Source organism: Sceloporus occidentalis, unplaced genomic scaffold (assembly GCF_023333645.1).
Source record: "Sceloporus occidentalis isolate IW3139 unplaced genomic scaffold, rSceOcc1.0.p SCAF_2, whole genome shotgun sequence".
Classification (NCBI taxonomy): domain Eukaryota; kingdom Metazoa; phylum Chordata; class Lepidosauria; order Squamata; family Phrynosomatidae; genus Sceloporus; species Sceloporus occidentalis.
In genome coordinates this window covers 116279263-116301529 of record NW_028316982.1, presented here as the reverse complement: position 1 = coordinate 116301529, position 22267 = coordinate 116279263, and the positions used below count along the sequence as shown (strand labels likewise).

The 22267-nt window shown below is 39.7% G+C and overlaps 1 pseudogene; it reads left to right on the top strand.

Moving 5' to 3' along the window:
• The first annotated feature begins 1038 nt into the window (after positions 1 to 1038).
• The window catches only part of LOC149318912 (heparan-alpha-glucosaminide N-acetyltransferase-like), a 175307-nt pseudogene continuing 154078 nt past the window's right edge, over positions 1039 to 22267 (top strand).

The following is a 22267-nucleotide window of genomic DNA, read 5'->3' as shown; positions in this document are numbered from 1 at the left end:
AAAATTTGCCCTGCAAACCATATGTCCATCTCAGCCATCTAATGAAGCATGCCTTCATTAGAAGAACCGGTGGAACATGCCTAGTGTGGATTCAAGAAACCACTACAAATACATATGCACAAACCTGGAATGAGTGGATGAGAAAACAGCAACAACTGGCAAATCCCAATGAGTTTTTGCGAGAAGTTGCATTTCTTTAAACCATTCCAGAAGAAGCCAAAGTTGTGCTACAAAACAGAAAGTGGTAAGGGATGAAATATACTTTCATATACAGGTTGAATCTCTGTTATACGAAATGATTGGGACAGAGATGTTTTGGGGTTTCAGATTTTTCTCGATTTTGGAATGCCTGTATTTGCATATATGTACATAATGGGATATCTTGGAGATGGGATCCAAGTCTAAACATAAAATTCATTTTTGTTTCATATACAGTTTATACATATAGTCTGAAGGTAATTCTATAAATATTTTAGTACATTTTGTGCATGAAACAAAGTTTGTGAACACTGAACCACGAGAAAGCAAAGGTGTGACAATCTCATCCACCCATGAAAAAAGTTTTGGTCTTTAAAATATTTCAGGTTTCAGAATTCCGAATAAGGGAGACTCAACCTGTATATACATCCCATAGCAGACTCATATAAGCTTCTCTGTCAGAGAGCTCTGGCGCGACAACTACAGTTCCATAGCACTGAGCCATGGCAGTTAACGTGGTGTCAAACTGCATATTTTTTTGCATTGTGGATGCAGCCTTAGAAGAAATGTTCCCAATTGGTTGGTCTGATTATGATTCAACCAAACTGAAACTGAACTGAAAGCTGCCAACAACTTAGAGAAAATGATGTTTTCATCACATCATGTTTCATCTATAGACAGAGCAATTGTTGATTTAACACTCCTTAAAAAAAGCACACTCCTAAGCCCCTAGAAATCCCAGAAAATATGCTTTAAAAATATAGAAACGTCCACATATCCTTGGTGAAGTTTAACTGTGACTCTTTGGATCTGAACATTACATTGTATCTATTTTAAAACATGACTAATTTGATGAATTTGCTTTCACTGCATGCTTGCAAGTTCAAAATATTTTATCAAGTACAGCAGACTCTTTGATGCTGGGTGGGCCATCTGCCAGAGAAAAGGCACTCAGATGAGGGACTTGGCTTCTGGAAGACTGTTGCTGCGGTAGTGCTATCAACAGAAAAGAAGGAGGGTCAGACAGTTGCCAGGGAAAGGCTGCAGAGTCTGGTTGTATCCTCCAAGCCTAATTGGGAGGTATGTTCATTTGCTGTATGCCTTCAAGTAATTTCTGATTTATAGTGAACCTAAGTCATGGGGTTTTCTTAGCAAGGTCTTCAAAGAGGGTTTGTCATTGCTTTCCTCTAAAACTAAGAGAGGAAAGATCACCCAGTCGGTTGCTCAACCCTTTGACAACAGTGTTACACTAGCTGAGGTGCCCAGTGAGTTTTTCGTGGGTTAGAAACCACATTAGTTAGGGCCCATACAGATGGGCTAAAATAAAGCTGCTTCGGGTCACTTTGTAGGTATGCTGTTTAAATGATGCATGTGTCCTAAAAGTCCGGAAGCAGTGCCAAAGCCACACTCCAGTCCTTATGTTCCAATTTGTAGCAATCTCTGTCTCTTGATTATTGCAATATTGGAAAAAAATATCTGTTACATAGGTTCAGGACATGTATTCAATGACAGCTGTGTTAGCTATGCAGAAAAATACAACAAAAGGAGTGATGCCTTTACTAGCCAACAAAAATGGACAAAATACATCATGCAATCTTTCGAAGCTTTGCTGGCTTCTTCATTAGGCAAAGATGTTAAAGATCAGGCAGAAGAAGATGTTACTTCTGTTCTCATTTAAGATGGTCTGGAGGGATGTAAATGCAGGCAGAGGTCACTTCCTTTCTTGGCCATGTGAGTACTAGGGACAAAAAGCAATAAAGGCAGCTAATAAAATTTTAACTCCATTAGCAAAAGAAAAGTAACTTCCCTTGAGATGTAAGCTATTCTTGTCCTGTGTGAAGCTAACTGCTCCTTTCTCATGCAGAGAACTTTATATTTCTCAAAAAGCCTCTGCACTGTTACATCTGGAAAATCCTTTAGGTGCTGTATAGATAAAACATGCCAGTTGTGGTCCAAATGAAAGAGTTTTACCTTTGTTGGAAGTAAAGACCTCAAAGAATTAAGTCTCAGTCCATTTTCTCCCTCTTCTTAAAATATCTTCAAATTCAGGAAACATGTTCGGGGTTAGCAGTGTTGGCTATGCAACAAAATATAGATATAACTTCTATGTTGGAATTTTATTACTTTTTTTTATTATTCGTTGATCCTTGTTACCATATTGCCATGAAGGGGAATTCACTGCCTGAATTGAGACCATCTTAACTAACAACAGAAGTAGCATCTGAGACAGAATATAGGCCTGTGACTGTAACAACATTTTTGTTCTCCTGTATTACAGTATTTTTAACATCTTTGTCTGATGAGAAGCCAGTGAAGCTTTGAAAGCTTGCATAATGTACTCTGTGCATTTTTGTTGACCAATAAAGGTATTGTTGTTTTGCGGATTTTGGATTTTGTTGTATAGGTCAGTGGCATTGCTAGGATTGGTGTTCCCTGGAAAAGGCTGCCAGGGGGATGGCAGCAGACTGCCCTGCCCTCTCTTCTTTCACTGCTTTGCTTTCTTGCTTGCTTGGCCCCCTACCCATCTCCCTATCCACCTGCCTGCTGCCCAGTCAGACCTGGAAAGAAAATCTGGGCAATGACAGTCCCTCCCCTCCTTTCCTACTATCTTGCTTACCCTGTCACCCAGCTGCCTGCCCAGACCTGAAAAGGGCTGCTGGGGGGCTGGCAGCCAGGGAAGCAAGGCATGCAAGGCAACAGGAGGGGACAGAAATGGCATGCACTGTTGGTGGAGAAATCCAGGGCTATGGAGAAACTCAACCCTTTTTCTCTGCTGCCTTGGTTCCCAAGATGCTGGCAACCGCACTGTGCGCCACTACCCCTGCAGCAGGAGGAGGATCCGACCAGGTGTCACCCTCCCTTTTTGCACCCCCCAGTGCTTTCTCATTTCAGAATGAAACATACAAATATCAGAGGTATCAGAATGAAATGTCAGTCTACATTTCAGTTTCAAATACCAGCTCAACTCCTGTACCTGTATTCTAAAGAGGTCCCTCTAGATTATATTCTATGATCACAGTGAAATTTGGTACTTATGTTTAAGAGTTGTTTTTTTTAATTGGAAGGCTGACCATGAGCTCCATCACCGCACCTAATTTTAACAGACAGGAAGGAAAGAAAAAGCAAAACACACTCTCCTGGGAGGAAAAAAACCCAGAATTTTTTGGTTCGAGCATTTTTTTAAACAGAATGCTTCAAGTATCATGTATTATTAGCCTAGGCAATTGGAGGGTGCATTGCATCGGAGGAAAAGTTGTCACTTTACAGAGGCTTTGAGGTGTAGGCAGGAGGGCATCTATGGCTTTCCCCCAAGGTGGCATGTTCATGCCAGTTCCCCACCCCACCTCTATATGTGTCTGTTGGCAGATACAGTATCAAATATAATGAATAATTGCAGGATGAGATTTTTGGGTTTCTTTTTGACAAGACCTATACACCAATAGTTGGGGAAAATGTGAGAATTCTGTGATCCCTTTATCCAGGTTGGCTTTGCAGTTCCAACCCTTAGGAATCCTCCCACTCACCCTACCCTTGTCCCCCAATTCTTTCCTTGTTGGATTGGGTTACTGGGCCTCGGGGTGACCCTTATAAATGTAGACTTGTGATTATGTTGTTGTGTGTTTTTTTTAGTTTGGTATGCATGGCTTGACTCCAATTCAGGCTTGCCAGCTAGCCAGAAACAGGTTTAAAACAGTAACAAAAATAGATTTATTAAAGATAGTATGAGGATAAAATAAACTCTAATATTCCGTCCTTTAGGCTCCTCGATATCATAGAGCAGTGATTCCTAAACTGTTGCTTTCCTGAGATTTTGGACTTTGCCTCCTAGAATCCAAGACCATTGGCCAAGATAGCTGAGTCTTCTGGGAGATGAAGTCTAAAACATCTGAAGGACCAGAGTTTGGAGATCACTGTCATCAAATGCAAAACTCTGTCTATCAGCTCAAAATCCTGTCTCTGTCAGTCCAACACTCTTCATCCAAACCCTATAAATCTCCTTGCAGGCAAACCTCTGTCTTTTGATACATTCTGTTTTTCCTATGCCTGCCTTCACAATTTCTCTGAATGAGGATTCGGTGCCTGCCTAATGCCTCCTTTTCACCCTTATCTTCTGCTTGGACTCACAGTCATATATATCTAACTTTGCCCAGTCCTGTTGCATCACTTTGCTATGCAACAAAAATTGCTTTTCAACTATGCTAACAAGAAATGGTTGCTTTAAGGTAGAAAGATTTCGAGAGATCAGGGAGCCCACGTTCCTTGGTTTGACACAACAAGCCTCACCTCTTTGCAATTCAACCTATGATGTCATGTACTTTCCTATTACACACTGAATTATGCAAGGCACTGGCCAGAATATAATATTCAGATGACTAATCTTACAGAGGAACTTCCTGATGTATACGAAACATTAAGGGGCAGATACGTCTCTGTTCACTTACCTGGTAGCAATCCATTTTGATGCACAGCCATTAATCAGAGTAGCAGAAGTATTATTGAACAAGTATATATAGATTTCAAGGGACACATGCTGGATGTCCTAACTAGACCAAAGCCATTGAATCAATTGTTGCATACTAAGGTTCACTCTGCATGGGCCAGAATATTCTGGGAGCAGCCTGGAATATTCTGTCCCTGGAGCTGCCCTGACATCCAGTGATTACCTGGGCCTTTGGGCAGCTGTTTACACATGTGTCCAGCTGTGGTGCCTGGTGCCTCCACTGCTACAGTGAGTTGCTCACTCTGAAGTCAGAACAAGGAACCCAGCATCGATCACATGGCTGGATGCCTCATTCTGACCTCACAGCAAACAACTCATCATGATGGAAGCAGCGGCAGGTGCCACAGCAGGACTCATTGTAAACAGCTGCCTGAGATCGCAGTGGAGGGCTCCAGATCTTTCCGGAGCATCCAGAGCAAAATGTGAATTTAAAAAAAAATATTTTAAGAGGAGTATACAACAGGTTTGATGCTGAACTGGCCAGACATCACCTGGACAGTTCATACCAGAACCAGGGTTTGGGCCATGCATCATCTAGATCAGTGATGTCCAAACTCTGGCCCTCCAGGTATTTTGGACTTTAGCTCCCAGAATCCCAGACCATTGGCCAAGGTTGCTGAGGTTTCTGGGAGCTGAAGTCCAAAACACCTGGAGGGCCAGAGTTTGAACACCACTGGTCTAGACCTTCCACTGAGAGGACTGGGAGGGATGATTTATTTAGCCCATTTAGATTTATTTAGCCCATGTGGACAGCGTCTTAGTCATCACTTACATAACTTGCATTGATTCAATGGGTCTACTATGTTTAGGGCTAATAGTTTTTTTAGTTTTCAAGACTGCTTCAGTGAAAAAGTATATTACATAGAGTGCATTCCTCAGACATTTCAGACAGCTGATTCAAGTTTTAAAAAGGGATCCTACACAGACAGCACAGATGCCTAAAATTTGTAAGAATGAGGATGTTGTATCAGCAGTTGTGAACCTCATACAAAACTGTGTCAAGCCTTTTCTTGATAACCACAATATCATGTCCATCTCAGTTGCAAAGAGAGCTCCTCAGAAATTGTTTCTGATGCAGTAAATGCCTTTGCTTTTGGTGAGCAATGCTATGTCATCTTCCAGGATGAAAGGTTAGAAAACAAGCCACTTATCAATTTTTTTTTCAAAGCCCTAGGAGAACAGTTGGAAAACTTTCAACACTATCTGTAGAATATGTAACACTGCCTCTCTTCCATTTCTGGGGTTCTGGCTTGCCTATTATATTTATGAACATTTGCACATATGTAAAGGCTCCTTTCCAGATGTCCAGATGTCTGTGAGTGTGAGGGGGTCAGCAGCCAGGGCCTTCTCCTTGTTCTACATATAGATCATCTTCACTCCTGTAATGTTTGAAAGGAGTCAATGAGAATCCAGAGCCAATAATGCTAATAGCATTAACATTCAGTACAATATATATGTATTAGGTATTCACAAGTATACTGCAAGGTAAATTAAGATTAAATCCCAGGGACATGGAACACTGCCTAAAGGACATCTATCAGTCTAATATAATTAATTCACATACAACAGTGCCACGTCTAGACATAATGCAAGTCAGGCAGTCAGAAATGTAAAGAAAAACCAGAAAAACAAACTAAAGACATTGAAGGACTAATGAAGCTAAAGGATTCTAATCAATCCGCACATTTCAAAAAGTGAATATGCATTGGACATATATGCTTTTTGTGAGGATAGATTACTGGGTAGTTGTCATTACTATGCAAAGTAAAATCAAATTAAGTTATTTCAATGCCAGACTGAGAATTTTCATTATGTATGAAAATGCATTCTTGTTGTTGGATGAATTAATATTTAAGAATCTAAATCTATGGGAAATAATTCTGGAATGAGGCACCTTAGCCTTAGACATTCTGGCTAACAAAACATTCGATTTATATTATTAACTCTGCTGGAAATAGTCCAGTAGCATTACATTTGATTGGGCTTGCATCTTCCATTGTACGCTTGATGAATAGATATTGCTTGCTGGCAGGATTATAAATCCAGTCAGATTTGTCATCAGTTTGCAGATAAGAGAAAATAGTTGTGCATGATTTTATAGAGCAGTGGGGGCAAATAGGACCTTCAAGTTCTAAAAATGAATGCCATTACTAGAAATTACTTATTGAGACTAATGTTAGATAGTCATGTACTAAAACTGTTCCTAGGCTGTATTACTTTGCTATGGGTTGAAAGTTGAGTAATATATCTTAGGTCAGTTAAAACTGAGAGCCAGTGTGGTGTAGTGGTTTGACCACTGGACTACAACTCTTAAGACTAGTATTTGAATCCTCACTCAGCCATTGATACCTGCTAGGTGTCCTTGAGCCAGTCACACTCTCTCAGCCTCAGAGGAAGGCAAAGGCAAAAGCAAATGTCCTCTGAATGAATATTGCCAAGAAAACCTAGTGATAGGGTTGCCTTAGGGTCACCATAAATCAGAAATAACTTGAAGACACACAACAACTACAATAATAACAAAGCTAAAACTACTCTACTTTATCTCACAGGATATCAGAAGGGGTTTAGACTTGCCTTTTATCAAAGATATTAATTTTCTGTGTATCGCCCTATGTGGATTTTGTTTCATTATTGAATCAGATGGTTTTCCCACTTGTATCTCAAAATGATGCAGTCCAGTAACAATTCTACAACGTAATCTGCCTGCCAAAATGGGTCCCAAAACCCATTTCAGCTATGACATAGGAGATTATCACATAGGGAAATACTGCCACAATAGACTGGGATTGTAAAGATGAAACCAGGTTATCTCATGCGCTCATGGCTGGGCAAGTGATGATTTTGTGAGGGCACAGTCCACTAAAACACACAATTTCTAGCCTATCCTTCTTAGAGTTGCTACACTGGTAACACAGCACACATGTGTGCAGACATACATGCCTGTTTGGTTCCTCTGGTTGCTCTTTGAATAATCCCAACCATTAGTTAATACATACTAAAAAGATATCATACTCTGCATCTCCTCATGTTTAATATACCATCCTATCCTTTTGTGAGAGATAGGGCTGCTTTGGCCAATAGGTGAATGATAAATGTAGCCTGCACATGAAAGGGCAGAGCCTAAATTGAACCCAAATAATAATAATAATAAATAATAAAAGCTTTATTTCTAGCCCACCTTTCCAAAGATCAAGGCAGGTTACAGTAGGTAAAATGTACAATTACACGGCATACAAATACAATAAAAGCAGCAGTCCAATACCAAATACAAATAACAGTTTCCAAACTAGCACAATAAAGCAACAGTGAGGGGAGAGCTGGAATTACATCGGGGGCATTAGGGGAATGCCTGCTGGAAAAGGTATGTTTTTAGCCCCTTTTTAAATTGGTCAAGGGAGGTGGCCGGGAAGGGAGTTCCAGAGCTTAGGGGCCGAGGTGGAAAAGGCCCTCTGTGCGGTGGTAGAATATCTTGCTTCTGGAACTCTCAGCAGTTGCTTCCCGGCCGACCTGAGTGTGCGGGGCGGATTGTATGGAGAGAGGCGGTCCTCCAAGTACCCTGGGCCCAAGCCATTTAGGGCTTTATAGGTGATAACCAACACCTTGTATTGCGCCAGGAAGCGAATGGAGAAAGATAGGAATCCAGTAATCAAACAACTGCTTTCTGGGGCCCAAAGGTCTCTGGGCACATGTCCAGATGCTTCTTCCAGATGTGCATTGTAGTTTCCTCCATTTCTTTTTCTAACTGCAGCTCTTTGCACTGCATTAAATGACCCTGCTGTAGAGGATTTTTTATACTTGGCTGTGGATTCTCTGAGGCATGGGATGATACAGGATGAAAGCAGAAAAGGCACATCAGTTTTGGAGTATGTGTGGAACATATAAGTATTCCTTCTGCTGTAGTTCCAAGAGATCTGTGGTAGTTCCTTGAAATATCTACATATTTTTTCTCTTCTTTTTTAAAATATGTTTCACCGCTCTTTTATCATTTCCCCCGTCTATATTTCATAAACTATACTTATGAAATTTTTATGAAAGTTATGAAATATTTACTATATTTATATTATATATAAACTATATAACTATATTTCATGACAAACAGGGCCTTTACTCATAGGGGTTGTTGTGAAAGGATGGACCAAGGACCAGAATCTTGAATAACAACTAACTGCTATGTTTTCTCTTCAGCTCTGCTGGTTGCTTTTGCTATTTTGACTGCTGCAGCCCTTCTGTGTTGCCTTGTTCCCTATGTGTCCACGTAAGTGTGCCTCTTCTTTTATATGACTGTGTGATCTTAAGTGAAAGATGGAATTGTTGGGCTTACCAGTAATTATGGAAACAAGAGGTCAAACAATTAAGCAGCATTAGAAATATATTATAATTATAAAGTTATTATCAGGTTATATTAAATGAATCCTGTAAGGGGGAAAAAAACATGTGTGAACTTTGCGAAGTTTGCTAAATGTTGCCAAAATAAGCAACTTGGTACTAATGGTGAAAGAGTTTCCTCTAAATATGCATATCTGGACTGTCAAGATCAGAATGAAAAGTGTAATTTGTAAAGTTTGGACCATGAAAGTGATTCCAGATGAGGTGATTACTATATGTGTACACTGCCTCATTCATGGCATCTTACCAGTACCTGTGTGTCCATCCAGATGCCATTGGCTTCAATTTGTAACCCTCTCACGTTTTCCCCCTGCTTATTCTGCCTTTTATTTTCTTACCACAAAAATCCATTAAGAAGGGAATAACTTTTCAATGCCTTTGACAGCACTAGAGGCTGTCCTTGTGGAAGCGTTCTGAGTACATATGCCTATAAGCAGGAAGACAGTGGAAGAATAGGTCTATTGGAATTTGTTTGAAATGAGACTCATAATCACAATCTTTCTCTTTTTTTTTTCCAATCCCCTCTTATTAATTAACTGGAAACTATTAATTGAATATTTATCTACTGTTGTTTATTCCTGTTCTTGCATTCCTATATTGTGGTTTCTCCATATTTATAGTAATGGGCCTTTAACAGGGGGTTTTTTTGGGTCAGATTGCTGTTGTTTAGCAAGCTGACGCATACAGGCTGAGTCTCTTTTATCCAAAATCCTTGGGACCAGAAGTGTTTTGGAATTTCATCTTTTTCAGATTTTGGCATAGATAGATAGATAGATAGATAGATAGATAGATAGATAGATAGATAGAGATATCTTGGAGATGGGACCCAAGTCTAAACATGAAATTCCTTTATGTTTTGTATATGCCTTATACACATAGTCTGGAGGTAATTTTATGCACAATATTTTAAAATGATTTTGTACATGAAACAAGGGTTGTGCACAGTGAACCATCAGAAAGCAAAGATGTCACTGTCTCAGGCACTCATGTAGATTCGATTTTGGAACACTTCGGATTTTGAAATTCAAGATAAGGGATACTCAGCCTGAAGCATCTTTCCACATTGGTGATTCAAATACATATATAATTGCACATTACTATCAGCATCACAATATATATATATTTAAAAAGTCAAGAGCCATGAATTGTTAATAGTAAGGTTTAGAACTGGATGTTCCCTTATCTGTGTGACATTACCACCTGAATAACTGAAGGATTACTTATATGGTTATTTAGGATATATTGCGTGACAAATCTTCACATTCCAGATTCAATAGAACAAGACGTATGCATGGTGGCATCTTTACTGCAATCAGTGTGGGAATCAGAATACAAACAATCCGGTTTTCACTCTTGGCAAACCATTTCTGCATGTAAACCTTGGCTTGTTTTTAAACTGAGCAAGCAGCACAAGAAACCTCTGACAACATGTGTTTTCTAGCTGTAAAATTTTCTGACTAGCCATTGATAATGGCTGAATCGTAAACTGATAACAGTAATGAAATCTTTTTTTGTTTTTGCAGTCTTCACTGTACACAAGAATATTGCCATTGTCTTCAGAATAAACGTGCTTCCTTTGTAAGTATTTATGACTTTCCACATTTTAAACATTGAAGTGTTCATGTCTCCTGTGTGTGTAGGGATAATAATGTCCTGAGTTCTCAGCAAGGAACACAAAAACATCCTCATTTTAAAATTTAAAAAGTGGTGGGTTTTTTTTTAAAAAAATATCAACACATAGCTTTTAATAATATAAAACAACATGTATGGAAAATAAACATACAAACTACACAACTAACTACACAAACTAATATATTGCACACACACACACACACACACACACACAAAAAACCCAAAGAGGAAAAGGGAATATTCATGACTTTCATCTTACCGAGTGATGGTTATAATGATCAGATTATTCTACTTCTTCTAAATAAATATATAAAATATTCTTCTACATGGTATACTATTCTATTATTCTTCAAATCCTAAAAGTGCTGTCCCCCCCCCCGATATATTCTCATAAAATCAATTATCAATCCCCACTCTTTTAAAAAAACATTAAGCGACCCCTCTCTGATCAAATTTGCCAATTTATCGATCTCAGCAAGTTCATACAATTTTATCAACCTTTCTTCCTGTGAGGGGATATCCACATCCTCCCCAAAGTTTAAACAGTGTTTTGACGTATGCACACACCACACTTTCCATTTGCGTGGAAGAGCTTCAAAGTTCTCAAAAAAGTCTGTTGCCATTTAAAAAAAAGTCTTTGCCTGACAACAGGACAGCAAGAAGGAGGCCATCCTAGCTTAGTTCCAGAGCCTAGGAGCAACCACTGAGAAGAACCCATTATGCACACACACTGGTCATGTGTGTGAAAATGATAGGCCTGAAATAAGGACCTCTCCTGAGGATCAAGGGGTCCAGAGAGGCTCCTATGGTGGATATGGTTTGTCAGACAGCTTGAGCTTCAACTGTATAGTGTTTTATAGGTCATAACCAGCACTTTGAATTATGCCTTGAAAAAGACTTACAACCAGTGCAGTTGTTGCAGCAACGGAATTGCATGCTCCCTGTAACTAGCCCCAATTAATAATTTGGCTGCAGTTTTGCATCAGCTGAAGTTTCCAAACACCGTTCAAAGGGATCCACATGTAGAGTACATTACAGTAATCCAAACAATGTAAATCCATTAGTCTGAATTCAACAATAGGTACATTCCTGGTTATCATTTCAAAGGCCTTCTCTTGCCATCAGAAAATGGTTCTAGTGTTTGAACATGGAAGTCTTTCATACCACCATGCAAGTATCAGTTACATTCACTTTGTGGTGTAACATATCTTAGGTTGGATTAGTTGCTTAAAGCAGCTGTAGTAGTGCAGTGGTTAAATGCCTGTACTACAGCCACAACATTGTAATTTCAGTCTTAGAGAAGGGCTCCATGTTCTACTCAGCCTTCCATCCTTTCATAGGCCGGTAAAATGAGTACCCAGCTGGTTGGGGGCAATTGGCTTACACACTGTAAACCACTTAGGGAGTGCAAGTTCATTGATAAGTGGTACCAAAGTGTACTTGCTATTGCTATGTTTCTTCCTCCTTCTCAGAGACACTCTCTTCCATTAAAGTTTAGTTACTAAATAGTAGCAATCATATCATTACAGTGAAGTGCTGTGAGGTTCTTGTTTGTATTCCTGTCTTTCTCTATAGTGTGAGCTGTCAAACAAGATGGAAGTTGATTTTTTTTTTGTTTAATGTGGCAGCTAATGAGACAATGTTGCTTCTGGGATAGGATTGATGTGTGCCAAGGTCAGCAAAGTTGATGGCAGCTTTTTAATATATATATAGCTGGTTAGTAGAAAAGTCTGACATTTTATTCTTCTACAAAAGGCATTTTCAAGTTGTGTCTCTGTGTGTGTGTCCATGTATGCACATGTACCTAGCCTCAACTTCAGAAATTCAACTATAAACAGGACAATCTGTTGTGAGAAGTTCAAACTAGACATTAAGGGTGCAAAGGGATCTTGTAGCACCTATATCTGAAAGAAAGAAGCTAGTAGCATGAGCTTTTATAGACTAGAATCTACTTCCTCAGATGCATGAAGTGGATGGTCCAGGGATAGACCTATATAAACAGGCTTTGTGTGAGAAAAGCAGTAGAACTTGTGGTTGTGGAGATAAGGTGATGCATAGCAAACAGCTACTGGGCAGCAGCAGTAGTGATATATGTCACTGACAAAAAGCTCATAGAGAGAACAGCAGTGACACCATAGTTAATGCAGGTTAGCACTTCATGAGAGGGGACAAAGGTGAACCTCTTTGCAAGATCATTTCACCAAGAAAACTCTGTGATGAGACATCCTAAGCTAAATAAAAAAAGAAGTAGCTAGCAATTTAGTAAAACTTCCAGATTAGGTTCTATACTGATTTCTAGCCTCCTAGTATTAGCCATGAGATTGTTTGCACTTTGAGCATGTTGCAGCACTGTGATAAATCATATAAAATACAGCTTTCAAAGCAAAAGAATAAAACCAGTGATGAGATGGACCTGTGTGGTAAAGGTTTTCCCCTTTTTTCAGGTTGTACAATATCTGCTTAGTTCATAAAATACTACTTGTCCTTCTCCAAGAAAAAATGGATGACAATTATGAGTTGGTTTGAAATGGTCCTCACTTGGTTAGCTGATATGAGGATATGAAATTCACTGTCATATATCAGGGAAGAGGGGAAAAAATGAATTTGGAGGGATGCAATCTGCCCTCTAGCTCTGGCTTTTAATACTGAAGGGCATTTTTTTTAATCATGAAGGGCTTTTTTAAAAAACATAATACTTCATAGCTAGTTTGAGGAAATTAACATTTTGAAAGTGGGTTGGAGTAGTGAGGTAGACTAGAAAATGCAAATGCAGTTTGTAAAGTTTCTAGATGCTTAGATTTCTGCTTGGTTATGCATTTTAAGGACTCTGTGCTTAAAAATGTGAAGTGCACATTTGACATTTGGCCCTCCTATTCTAACGCCTTGGACTGGGGTTTTTATATATAGAGATTAAAATGAAGAGAAATAAAAAATAAAATAAAATTGACTAAAAATAAAACAGCTGAAACCCAAGCCTCTACCAAAGACCATTCCACATCAGACAGAATAATTTATTGTAAGAACTTCTGCTTTAGATATGTCTTTGCTGTCTCCTATGTTCTACTTCGGATTCTTCCAGATGGGGCAAGTGTGTTGGGAAACTCTGATGCTAATTATGTCTTCCTCTCTGTCCTCTTTCATCCAAATGACATTTCTGTTGTGCTGGTCCATTCTGGGAATACCTGGCACCAGCCATGGCATTTTAGTCCACTGGTGAAGGTAGTTTTTCTTAATTCTGAGACATATGGGAAGTGCTTTCAATCATATTCATGCTCTCTGTCATTTGGAATTCCTTGCAATGAGAGCGAGCAAGCTGCTGTTCCCTCACCCTGTAATTGTTCATTTTCTTCTTCATTTTGGTGATGGCTCTTTTCCACACATTAAATGAATGCCTCACCAGTCAGAAGCTGCCAGGAAGAGGTGAATTGTCCCCTGCCCTCAATTTACTTAATGGAAAGCAGCTGTTGCCAGAATTAGGTATATATGGTGAATATGCATTGTGGTGTGACTTGAGCCTTCCAGTGCCTGGAAGATCTCACAATGTAATCTCACACTGTAAGCAAGGTGGCCATAATGTATCCCACAAGATGCACATAGCCCCTTGGCTGCACTTTAAGTCCCTTGAAGTGGGACCATTTCTCGTAATACCCCATCCTCCTCCTGGAATGATTTTCAGATAATTTGTGACTACACAGAAAGCCCCAAATCTGTGAAATTGTGAAAATACCCTCATCTACCTCCACAAGCACTCCTGAACCTCTTACTACTCCCATATACCTTTATTTTCCTCTGCAGCCCCTCTCAAAATGGCAGAAAGTGATATGACATGAAATGTTGCCATTTTGACAGATATTCTAGAGGACAAGAGTTATTCGGGCTTAATGGTATATGTGTTGTGGTCCGTAGGTGCATCAGGGGGGAATTTAGCTTATACCCCCCAATTGTTGACCCCCGTTGTACAGTGTGATTGGAGAGTTGGCATACTTGAAGCCCTCTCCAGTTGTTTCAGGTATTAGTGACCATTTGTGAGAAACCATTTGCTGCTTCCTTCTAGAAACAGTACTGGCCCATTGACAGACAAGGAGATAGATTTGAGGGAATGATGGGTCCAGAAAGGAATAATTCTTCTCTCTCCACTTCATCCAACTTGTTGCTTTTTCTGTCTCTTCCACCACACGCCCACATCATTTTTATCTTGAGTTTGTCTGTTTGCTGCTAGTTTTTTTTTTAGACGTCCTTAGTTGTTTTAGCTCTTTCTGTCCATCTTTACTGGAGGCATGCATTCTTCCTGGCCCAGATGGCTTTTCATCTGTGTTGTTTCTATACTTTCCCTGAGTAAATTGTTGGTCCAAGCTGAGTGCTGCTTGTCTAACTCACTTCTTTATTCTTTACCAAAATTCCATATTCATCCTTTCTGAGGGAAATCAGTGCTTCATGGCTTTGTTCTAAGCACCACGACATGATTTGGGGTTCCTTAAGTGACCTGATAGTGAATGGAGATCTGCAGGTCCTTAAAGTCCTCTGGGATGTAACACTATGGGAAGGGGACACAAACAGTGCCAAGGTTGTTTGATCTCTTAACAGGTCTAATTACCCCAAGAACAAAAAATTGTAATAAAGCAGTTATCATTTGATCTACCAGTAGTTTCTGTTTATATCTATTGCTAGCTTCCCCTGTCATGGGGTTTTCTTGGCAAGATCTGTTCAGAGATGGTTTGCTTATGCTTATGAGGCTGAGAAAGTGTGATTTGCCCAAAACCACCCAGTGCGTTTCCATGGCTGAGTAGGGATTTGAACCCTGGCCTCCCAGAGTCTTAGTCCAACATTCAAACCACTACATCATACTGGTTCTTTTTTTTATCCTACCTTCAACTATTTGTCTCACTAGATGTGTTTTTGATTTTTTTCCCCATTAAATTTTTAGAGCAGAAGCTAAACTGGGCTAATTGCCAATCACATCTTGAAGTTTCCTCTCTTTTACTGATATAAAATATATCTGTGGGTGCATGGGTATGATTATCAGGGGTGGGGACTGAAACTGTCATTCTAGATGGAGTAAAATGAACACATTTGTTCTGGAAAAGTGAGGCACAAAAACTGAAATTCATCAAAGGGTGTGTGTCAATGTAGAAATATTCTTAACAGACATTGATTGAGAGACTGCACCAGAAAAGTTTGAACCTGCCTCAATTTTGTAATAAGTCCAAGCCAAGGTTGTCAAGCAAATCAACAATCAAATCAGCATTTCTCAGAAAATTAAATTGGGCCCAGTGCTCTGCTATATAGAGAAAGGATTATGACCGCACTTACAAGATTCCTAGATTCCAAAGGAGCAACTGTTAAATGCTTCTGATATCCAAACATAAGAAGTTGAAAGTGCCACACTAAGCAAAAGACTAAATATTATGGAGTCAAGCCAGGTATTGTTTCATCACTGAAGTTCCCACTTGGATGGAGGTAAAAAAAGAAAGAAGCAATGGAGACACGGAACACTGACAAATGCATGCTGAACAAGGTTTTCAAGAGGAATGCAGTATTTCATTGGGTCAGTGTTTTGTTCTTAAGGAATTCAACAATCTGTCACCTGTTTAATGAAGACATGCTCCAAATGTCAAGCTCACATAGATGCAACAGTCAGGAGCGTCCATTGTCAGCTTTGTTTAGCTGCACCCCTTCCGACAATTGGAGGACCTAAAGATGGTACTGTATGTACTGGTAATCTCAAAGCTGGACTTCGGCAATGTGCTGTACTTTGGACTACCTTTGTACTACATCTGATTACAGGTACCTCTAGGAGTGTTAACATTTTACCGATCTCAAAATCACTCCACTGGCTGTCTGTTAGTTTGCAGTCAAAGTACAAAGTTGTGGTTATTACCTTTAAACCCCTACATGGTTTGGGTCCAGATAATTACAGGATCGCCTTCTTCCATACAGTCTTCCCTGTATGCTCAGGTCCTGTGGGAAGTGTTTGCTCCAGCTGGCCAGGGCTAGACTTGCAACAATTTTCATCTGCTCCCCAGTCTGTGGAATGACCTGCCAGAGGAGATAAGTTGGCTGAAAATGCTGACTGCTTTTAAAACAGCATTAAAGACATATTTCTTCCAGCAGGTCTACCGAGTCAATTTTAAATGACATCTTAACTGTATATGTACCATACTCTTATGAGTGTATTTAAATGTTTTATAGTATTGAATTTTAATTGTGCATTTATGAGTTTTTGTGTTTTGCATTTTAACATGCTGTACCATGCCTCAAGCCTTGAGTACAGGTGGAAAAGAAATAAAATTGTTGTTGTTGTTTCCTTTCTGTGTACTAGATATTACAGTCAGTGGGGCCCAATGTGTCTATAAGCATCACTGGTATTCTAGACTCAATGTGGACCACAATAAAAGAGATTAATCGGTTGTTGTTTTAAAACAACAACAACAATATCTTGAGCCCTTACAGTGGGTCATAGCAACAGTGGGTCTAGACGAATAAATGGATGGAAAAGGCTCAAGAAGTATATTTAACACAGACAAATGCAATGGTGGAAATATACAGATCCATATTAGACATTTTGATTCATGGGTTTATGCCTGAAGACACAGCATTCCTGCCTTTCTCATCTAATAAAGAGAGATGATTCACTGATAAAGGAAATGGTTCCTTAAGTAAATTGCTCCTTCATCCTCGCTTCGATATTTGTGAGCAATAACTGGAAGCTACTACACAATTTTACTATTCTGTCTGGAACATATTTTGATCATAGCTCATAGCTTTGTTCTGATGTATAGAATGAGAAGATCATACAGTAAAACTGTTTCAGGATTCGACGATTTCTGAGTGTACTGGTAGCCAACCCTCCCCAACTGGTATACTGAGAAAGCCAGTATTGTTTCCGTGTGTCCTCAGTTACAAAGGTCCACATATATCAATATATTCCTATGTATTTGTCTGACATAATGCTTCTCTGGGATATTGAACCAAAAGTCACAATATGCCACAAGGCAGTTATACCATACATTGATTCATGTTTGTCACATTCAATGTTCCTATATATGTTTTGGAGCTTTGGACTTTGCTGTCACCTCTGAACAGGTCAGCAGCTGAATATACCTTTGGCTTGAGTCCAGTTGCATCATTAGCCACAGCGCTACTCATAGTTGTCCTCTGCCATACCTCAGTAGCTGATAGAATGCCATCCGACCTGGATGTTTTATTTTCTGTACTATCTCTTATTCTATTGTGAACTGTGTCATCATAAAGTTTTCATGGTAAAAGACACCCTCTATGCAGTACTATCTTGCATTAGCTATGGTGCCATTGCTGTTGTCTCTGAGAAATCCTCCACCAGTGTTACTCCCCACTTCTGCTTCTGTTTTGCACATTTAGTCCAGCTCTTAAACCAAAGCCTATCAGACATGGAAGACCCTACCAGTAGCACTACTTCCAGCAGCATAGTTCCCTTCCTTCACAGGAGCATGCATTCCCACCACCATGGAAAGGCAGTCTAAAAATACAACTTTTATAAATACGTTTGCAAAGTGAGAGTGTAAAAAACCAACAGAACAAATTTTCGGGTACTTTCACATTAGCCTTAAACTGAAAACAATTCCATAATGAATATATCCTCAATTTATTTCCCCTTATTCTAACTTGTATAGGCACAGCAGAAATTAGCATTCATGAGCCCTTCTACTCAAGAGTTTTTCCCCCAGATGAATGATGTTTCTCTTTTTTTGCCTTTCCACTGTGGTGCTACATAGTCAGCCTAATGAATAGCTTTTTTAAATAACAGGAGCTCGGTCCTTATAAAGTATGATTGACAAGGACACGGTTCTAGATTCTTAGGCCTTCTTGAATAGTAATAGCAAAAAAAAAAAAAGGTTGCATTTACCAGACTTTAGAGCAGAGGTGGGAATCATGTGGCCCTCCAGATGTTGCTGGACTGCAACTCTTAGCAGCCCTTGCCATTGTTTGTGCTGGCTATTCCTTCTGGAAGTTATAGACCAGCAATACAGTGGGCCCGTTGTATACATGGGGTATCCGTTCTGGACCCCCTGCATATGGGAAAACCTGTGGAACCTCAAGTCCCATTGATTTCAATGGTGGTGTGCTCCTGTGCATGACATTTTGTTTCCCTGGGCTTGCCATCTGCGTGAGCTTAAGTCTGCGTATGGCAAGACCGCGTATGGGGCAGGCGGACTGTATTTGAGGTAGCTATTCAAGATGATTAAAAAAGAAATGTAATTCCATGGGGCTTCATATATCACTCTAAAGCCGGGTAGGCATCTGGTTGCCAAAGCTGTTTTTGGAGTCCTTAGGCCCTCACAGCGCATTGCCCCAAGAGTAGGTCTTTAATTATCCATAAAATATACTTTCCTGCTTCAAGGCCTTTAGGAGTGCTGAGTTGTATATGGGTTGGGTGTCATAGGTTCCCAAAGCCCTTCTCCAAAACCAAAAATTAAAACTGGAAGATTCCTTCCCCATATTTTCACCATTTTTCAGCTTGTGGCAGTGTGGGACATGTACTGGAGACACAGCTCTGCAAAGTCATCCCTGCTATAAGCACAGCCCTGCTCTAAGCATCAACTACTTTGATTAAGCCATCTCTTATCTTATATAAACACCAAGTGCACCCTCTGAGTTATTATGTGCCTTCAAGTTGACTTTGACTTATGGTGATCCTAAGGCAAACCTATCATGGAGGTTTCTTGGCAAGATTTCTTTAGAGAAGGTTTATCATTGCCTTTCCCAGAGGCTGAGACTGTGTGGCTCACCCAAGATCATCCAGAATGTTTCCATGGCTGTGCAGGGGTTTGAATGCTGGTCTCCCAGAGTCTTAGTTCAACACTCACTACATCATCCTGGCTCTCTGGATCCTTATGTAACTAAAATAACACAATTAAACACAAGATAGGAGTAAGATCAGATTTGGGGAAAGTACCCAAAGAAAAGTACAAAAAGGGGATATGAGAAACCCCTCAAAAGGTCAGTGAGAAACAAACATACTAAGTGGCCACAGAATATTGAGTAATGTGGCAGAGCAGAAAATAAAAAATTGGGTGGAAGAAGAAGAAGATGAAAATGGAATGTTCTGAAAGAGGACATGGGTAGCTGGTTGGAATCCTTCTGTTAGAATTAGAATTACAATCAAGAGAATATAAGGGAATATAAAAGGAATGTAAGGACATAGAAAAAAAGCCCATTGGGAACCATCTAATTCAGGGGTGTGTAACTGTGGAAGGCTAAAGGACCTATTAGTCCCTTGGAGACCTTGGAGGAGAAGAGTGGTGGGAGATCGCTTGGGGAATGTCCGTTGGTACCCCTGTGGTTTCAAACCTGGATGACAGCCAGCATCCCATTCCATATCACGCCTGTTCTTGCAAAAAGAATACCCAAATGTTTTGCCCCAAATGCCACCATGCATCCTCTAGGGGATATTCTCCCTATGGATGCCCCCCCTGCTTTCCTGGCCCCCTAGAGAATCTCTTCTTTCCTTGATAAGTCTCATTCAGATTTCACACTAGCTGTGTTTTTAGGAAGTGCTGTGCAAAATCTGAGAACTCTTAGTTTTCCATTTCCACCAATTTTCCATCCATTTATTTTAAAAGGGATTTGATTTCTGATCAAAAGGTACTCTAGGAGATGTGCAATTAAAAAGAGCAAAACATAGCAAGATGTGAATTAGGGAAATAACCTGAAAACATCTCCAAAACAAAATAGTTTGCAATTCAAATGAAGTAGGTAATTAAAACATGCACATGTGAGCATGTAAGAGTCAGGAACTAATTAGTTAAAATAAATTAAATTATCTATTAAGTTAAAATCAATTAAGTTATCAATTATCAATCAAGTTAGAAATTTTCAGATAGAATTGTGCAAATTAATTAAATTAGTTATTTCACTGACTTATGTTCGATTTTCAGCCTCAACCTAATTCCAGAATTAAGTTATTAATCAAGTAAGTAAACGAAAGACACCGCTATAGAGGCCACATATGTAACAATTTCCCACCTTTTTACCGAGAATCTAGTACTCTTATGTTTCTACAATATCACTTCTTGCTCATTGTTAAAGCTTCAGGTTTGGAGCCTTATGATGTTTGAAGACTCATAAGGTCCAAACCACTTGTTTTGATTCATTATTAGTTAATTCCAAGGATAAAACATTTTAAGAGGTTTAATGGCAACGTGGCAGGAGGGTAGTGTTCTTTGCACCCAAATAGTAACCTTGTGTTTTACACATGGTACTACCCAGAAACTCCTCATCTTTCCCTGGAAATCTGAAGCTCTTAACTCTGGGTATTTTGCTGGGATGCATGTTGGAATTAGTAAAACAAAAAAGATGCTGAGGAGATTTTTTTAGGAGAAGGGGAAAGATGAAGGTTGGATGAGAAATGGCTTAGTGGTTAAGATGCCAGTTCTGACGACTAGAAGATCAGAAGTTTGGCAGTTCGAGGCCCAAATTCTGCATGATAGAATGAGCTCCTGTCACTAGTCCCAGCTTTTGCCAACCCAGCAGTTCAAAACATGCAAATACAAGTAGATAAATAGGTACCACTTCAGGGAGAAGTAACAGCGTTGGGTGAAGTCATGCTGGCCACAGTACCACTAGAGTTGTCTTTGGACAACCCTGGCTCTTTGTCTTAGTAACAGAGATGAGCACCACCCCGTACAGTTGGTTATGACTAGACATTCATGTCAAAAGACTATATTTACCTTTACCTTTATGTACTTGTAAACTCTTTGAGGTTCAAAACAAGATCAGGGGTTGGGAAGAGCATGGCTGAAACAGCATTGGACAGTATTGGATGACTGGACAGTATTTATTTTAGCTTTATTCTGGTAAGGGTTTTAGTTTAAACAGCAATCTAATATATATGTGATATTTAATTTCTCCCCTGCCTTGCAAATATATGCAACTGAATTAGCTTTTTACTTTATTAACAATACACTGAACACATTAACCTTTTTCCGCTGACTTTTCTATCTCTACATGCACACACACGCAAAGAGACACAAACCAGTAGCTCAACAATTTAAATGTAAGTAACTTTAATTTAAAAGCTGGAGAATATATTTCTTATTAGCTAGTAGATGCTTGAGATGGAAGGGGTCTGTTGGGCCTCTAGAGGGAGGGAGTTCTCAATGTGGCAATTCCACCACTGCAGAGGTCCTAAATCAACTGGGTTTTACATATTGAAGAGGTGGGATAAAAGCCAAAGAGTAAGAACAACCATACCAATCTTAATGGGATGGTAATATGCACATGGAAGGAAATGTATCTATGCATTCAGCTGTCACACAAAAGGAGATGGCTACATTGTTCAGAATCTAATTCCATATAAATTGTCTATAAAAAGATTTCTAATACAACATTGGCGGGTTATAGACCGCCGCTTTGAGGCGGTCTGCCGCCGCCGCCGCCGCTTGCTCCGTAAGGGAGCCGTCGCAGCCACACTGCGCGGCTCCCTTGCGGAGCAAAAAAGAAGCTCCAAAATGGAGCTTCTTTCTGCGGCGCCCTAATGATGTCGCGAGGCGCCGCTGGTGCACTCGCGACATC